This window comes from Bos mutus, chromosome X (assembly GCF_027580195.1).
Source record: "Bos mutus isolate GX-2022 chromosome X, NWIPB_WYAK_1.1, whole genome shotgun sequence".
NCBI classification, from domain to species: Eukaryota; Metazoa; Chordata; class Mammalia; order Artiodactyla; family Bovidae; genus Bos; species Bos mutus.
Genome location: NC_091646.1, coordinates 82,254,349 through 82,260,526, shown reverse-complemented (window position 1 = coordinate 82,260,526; position 6,178 = coordinate 82,254,349).

Genomic DNA, 6,178 nt, shown 5'->3' with positions numbered 1-6,178 from the left:
TTAAGCAAAGGACAGTTTCAGTCCTGAATGATTTTAAGTCAGAAGAGGGGAAAAAGTGGAAACTTTAATTTGGAGAGTTGTAGCAGGATACAGGAGAGAAGAAGGATTGGGTAAGGAATGGCAAAATGTGCAAGATTAAATCCACATGGGTACACCATAGTTTCCAATTTTAAAAAAGTTCCCTCTGCAATCACCTCCATTTTTATCAAAGATAATCAAAGTATTCATAAGACTAATTTGTTTACAAAATAAGTTAGTTTCATTAAACTTGCTTTTACTCTTTACATAACTGAGGCACAGCAATTGCCCACATGGGCCCTTTTTAAGTTTGCCTTGCTGGAACTTTACATATGGAATTTCAGATTGGGCTTTTAAAAGCCTCTTGAGACTAGGAAAACAAGGCAAAAACTCATCACCAGATTTTGCCTGAAATACCTATAGATTTAAGTGTATTTCTCTTTCTTCAGGTCTTTGAAATATCCTGAACTTCCTAAACCTGCCAGGAAGTGACATTCCTTACTCACTTGTAAGGCAAGAAAGCCTATAGTCCAGGTATAGACAGTTTTTCTAAGGAGTGACTTCATAAGCGTGCCTGTGTGCTCAGTCACTCATGTCTGACCTTTTGTGACCCAATGGACTGTAGCCTTCTAGACTCTTCTTTCCATGGGATTTTTACAGGCAAGAATATTGTAGCTGGTTGCTCTTTCTTACTCCAGCAGATCTTCCTGACCCAGAGATTGAACCCAGTTCTCCTCTGTCTCATGCACTGGCAGGTGGATTCTTAACAACTGAGCCACCTGGGAAGCCTGGCTTTATAAGCACTGGTGCCTTAAAGTCAATGGTCATCTGATTTATTGTACATCATTCTAAAATATAACATTCCATTCAGAGCATTGCTAATAATTTAATGTTTGCAATTGTGTTCTGTTACAAGGAGAACAGACTCTAACTGAATTGATGCAAATAACTATATTTCCATTAAAATAAGAATATTCTCTAAGAGTTTCCAAATTCTTGAGGTATCAGTTAAGAGGAAATGATAAAAGGTTGAATTTTGTTTACAAAGATATAATTTACCAAATTACTCTAAGTTATAGATAGCTTGGACTTCCCTGGTAACTTAGCTGGTAAAGAATCCACCTGCAATTCAGTAGACCCCAGTTTGATTCCTGCGTCGAGAAGATCCCCTGGCGAAGGTATAGGCTACCCATTCCAGTATGCTTGGGCTTCCCTGGTGGCTCAGATGATAAAGAATCCGCCTGCAGTGCAGGAGACCTGGGTTGGATCCCTGGGTCGTGAAGATCTCCTAGAGGAGGGCATGGCAACCCACTCCAGTATTCTTTCCTGGAGAATCCCCAGGGACAGATGAGCCTGATGAGCTACAGTTCATGGGGTCACCAAGAGTTGGACACGACTGAGTAACTAAGGACACCACAGCAGATAGATAGCTTAAGAGGAAAACATGTTTCCTTAAATCTGGAAAATAAAATATTTAATGCTTTAACCAGCAATATATCAAACAAGAAGTCATATTCTAAAAATTCCAAAAATACATACCAGTTCATTTAGTCAAATGTAACTAATTCTTATTTTTCTTGATCTCAGGCTGGAAAATATATGAATTCATGAGTTTCTTCATTAGTTCTGGAAATTCTTACACAGTTCAGTGGTATGGTCCTCAAGTTATTGAAGGCACACCATTATGGAGCATTCTTATTTGCAGCTAATTATAAATACTTTCAGAGAATAATTGCAATATAGCAGTAACTGAAAATGATGAAAGATAAAAAAAATGACCATGGCTAAAGACCTGCTGTAAGTTCATTTGTGGAGGAATTTTAGTTATTTCTGTGGCATACAACATGTTAACATACTAACTGAACAACAAGAATATCAACATGTTTCTATGAACTTCATGTTAATTCTGAAATATCCACATTAAAAATATATATCTGTACACATATAATGAAAGACAGTTCATCATTACTTCCTTTTTGACAATGCTCACCACGTAATTTGACATATCAGATAAACCTAAATATACCTCTGTTTTACAAGGTGAGAGAAAAATACTTCAAGACTTTCCAGGGGGCTTCTGGGAAACCTCAAAGTTAGTTTGTCTATGAAAAGGCTCAATTCAGAATTTTATTTTGAGAAGTTTCAAAATTGTCAAAAAGATGGAACAGTTGACTAAATAGGATCACAGGTAGATGGCTATCGATTTAATAAAAGTTACAACAAAATTTCAAACATTAATATAGAAAGTTGTTGTTATTCAGTCACTCAGTCGTGTCTGACTCTTTGTGATCCCATGGACTGCAGCACTCCAGGCTTTCCCTGTTCTTCATTTTCTCCCAGAACTTGGTCAAAACTCATGTCCACTGAGTCGGGGATGCCATCCAACCATCTCATCCTCTGTCATCCCCTTCTCCTCCTGCCTTCAATCTTGCCCAGCATCAGGGTCTTTCTAATGAGTTGGCTCTTTGCATCAGGTGGCCAAAGTATTGGAGCTTCAACTTATCTGTCCTTCCAATGAATATTCAGGGTTTATTTACTTTAGGATTGACTGGTTTGATCTTGCAGTCCAAGGGACACTCAACAGTCATCTGTAACACCAGTTAAAAAGCATTAGTTCTTCAGCACTCAGTCTTTTTTATGGTCCAACTCTTACATGATACATGACTACTGGAAAAACCATACCTTGACTATATGGATCTTTGTAAGCAAAGTAATGTCTCTGCTTTTTAAAACACTGTCTAAGACCCTTTTCTTCCAAGGAGCAAAGGTCTTTAATTTCACGGCTGCAGTCACCATCTGCAATGATTCTGGAACCCAAGAAAATAAAGTCTTTCACTGTTTCCATTGTTTTCCCCATCTATTTGCCATGAAATGATGAGACTTGTTGCCATGATCTTAGTTTTTTGAATGTTGAGTTTTAAACAGCTTTTTCAATCTCCTCTTTCATTTATCAAGAGACTCTTTAGCTCCTCTTTACTTTCTCTCATAAGGGTGGTGTTATCTGCATATATGAGGTTGTTGATACTTCTCCCAGCAATCTTGATTCCAGCTTGTGCCTCATTCAGCCTGGCATTTTGCATGATGTACTCTGCATATAAGTCAAATAGCAGGGTGACAATATACATCCTTGATGTACTCCTTTCCCAACTTTGCAACAGTCTGTTGTCCAGTCCTAACTGCTGCTTCTTGACCCATATACATGTTTCTCAGGAGGCAGGTTAGGTGGCCTGGTACTTCCATCTCTTTTATTTTATTTTATTTTTTAGGCTATAAGTTTTATTTTTTCTAATTTTATTTTCTTTTTAAACTTTACAATATTGTATTAGTTTTGCCAAATATCGAAATGGATCCGCCACAGGTATACATGTGTTCCCCATCCTGAACCCTTTCCATCTCTTTTAGAATTTTCCAGTTTGTTGGAATCCACACAGTCAAAGGCTTTAGCATAGTCAATGAAGCAGAGATAGATGCTTCTCTGGAACTCTCTTGCTTTTCCTATGATCCAGCAGATGTTGGCAATTTGATCTCTGGTTCCTCTGCCTTGTCTAAATCCAGCTTGAACATCTGGGAGTTCTCAGTTCATGTATTTTTTTTTTTTTTTTTCAGTTCATGTATTTTTGAAGCCTAGCTTGGAGAATTTTGAGCATTACTTTGGTAGCATGTGAAATGAGTACAACTGTGTGGTAGTTTGAACATTCTTTGGTATTGCCCTTCTTTGGGATTAGAATGAAAACTGATCTTTTCCAGTCCTGTGGGCACTGCTGAGTTTTCCAAATTTGCTGACATATTGAGTGCAGCACTTTAAGAGCATCACCTTTTAGTATTTTAAATAGCTCAGCTGGAATTCCATAACCTCAGCTAGCTTTGCTCCTAGTGATGCTTCCTAAAACCCACTTGACTTCACACTCCAGGATGTCTGGCTATAGGTGAGTGATTACACTATCATGGTTATCTGGGTCATGAAGATCTTTTTGGTATAGTTCTGTGTATTCTTGTCACCTTGTCTTAATATCGTCTGCTTCTCTTAGAAGGTTATGTGCTTATAAGGCAAACAAAAAATCCTTAGCTCTTTTAATATTAAAAACACCCAATTTTCTTAAGTAATTAAAGACCTTATAAAGATTACATCAAGCACAGAAAACCATTCTAAATCATACAAACTTGATTTCTCAGGCAGCTAGCTTAAACGATAAAGAAATGGTTATGAAGTATCAAATGCCAGGCCCTTGCATGCAGTACCTGTGAGTAAGTGAAACCAGACTGATCATATAGGAAAATCACCTCAGCAGGTGATTAGAAAGGCATGGCAACATGCTGGAAGGAGAATTAGGCACCAAATGGCCCAATCTGAAAGAAATAAAGATTCCAGTACATCAACTTGAGAATGAAGAGCTAAGGAAAAGTGACATCTGAGTGTGAGTTTCTTTGGTTGTTGACTGTTGCTTTCACCACTAGTCTTGGGGTTTTGTCTTCTGTGCTATGTGGCCTGTGAAGTCATGCTGTCACAGTAAGCAATCAGGCCTAAATCCCCGAGATGAGAGAACCAAGTCCAGGACTTTGGACCACCAGACAACTCCCAACCCCACAGAATATTAATCAGAAAGACCTCTCCCAAAGGCCTCCATCTCAACACTAAGACCAAGCTCCATCCAAAGGCTAGCAAGCTCCAGTGCCTGATGTCTCATGCCAATCTTTCAGCAAAACAGGAATACAAAACTGCACATTAGCAGACAGGTTGCCTAAAGCCATATAAAGCCCAAATACATCCCCAAACACACTACTGGACACAGCTGTCCTTCAGAGAGACAAGAGCCAGCTCCATCCATGAGAACAGTGGCACAAGTCCCCCAAACCAAGAAACGTTCACAATGCACTGGTCCAGCAGACCCATGGAAGGCAGACTACAATTAAGAGGAACTGTGGCCCTCCACCTTACAGAAGGGAGACCTAAAACACACTAAGTTAAACAAAATGAAAAGACAATAAACATGTAGCAGATGAAAGAATATGGTAAAAACCCACAACATGAAACAAATGAAGAGGAAACAGGCAGTCCACCTGAAAAAGAATTTGGAGTAATCATAGTAAAGACTATTCAAAATCTTGAAAATAAAATGGAAGCACAAATAAAGAGACTGGAGACACAGATCAAGAAGATACATGAGGGAGAACAAGATGGCAGAAGAGTAGGTGGACATGGAGTACATCTCTCTCCATGGATACATCAGGAATACACCTTCGGATACAGAAGTGCATACAGAACATCAGCTGAGAGAAGACAGGAATACCCGACCAGTGGAAAAGAATATATGGAACCACAAAAACTTGGTAGGTTGAAGGAACTAGGGGGAGAAACACGAGTATTACTAAGACTGTACTTGCCCTTGGTGGGTGAGGGAACTGAAGCAGGAGTCCGATCCCCATAGTGGGGCAATTGTCTGAGTCAGAGGAGAAACATTCAAGGCTGAGAGTGAAACAGCTCATCTGTGGCAGCCTAAATGTAATGAGAATCAGACAGTTCTTGCCATAGTCGCAGTCATACATACACTGTTCAGGAACATGGTCTCCTGGAAGGGGCAGCGGCTGGGTGCTGGAGTTTAGAGATTGTGGAGCAATCCCAGTGCGAGGGCTGCTGTTGACTGTGGAAAGACGGATCAAGAGGATGTGAGGGAGTGGATCGTGGTGGGAAATGCATGCGGAGAAAAGCCAGGCAGCCATGGAAGTAAGGTGATACTGCTGAGTCACGTGTAGGGAGTGGAGCCATCACCATAGCCTTTCTCTCTCCAGACACCAGCATTGGTCAGCTGAACAATAGAGAGGCTGGCCCATCAAAGGCCTGATGCACTGAGCTAGAGTACGACCCCACCCAGGGTGCCCTTTTAAGTGCCTGATGCATCGATCTACAGAGTAGGACCCCAGTCAGGGGGGCTCCTTTATGTGCCTGAAGCACTAAACAACAGAGAACGACCCCAGGCAAGGGATCCCTCTAAGTGCCTGAACGGCAGAGCTATGGAGAAAGACAGGCCAAAGAGGCCTTCTGATCATCAGCTACAAGAGGCTCGATAAAAGACTCTGATAGGGCCATAACTCGTGCCATTGAGGTAGTCTTTGTCCCCAAACACTTGACGCCACCAAGGTACCCACAGGCCAAGCAGATGCA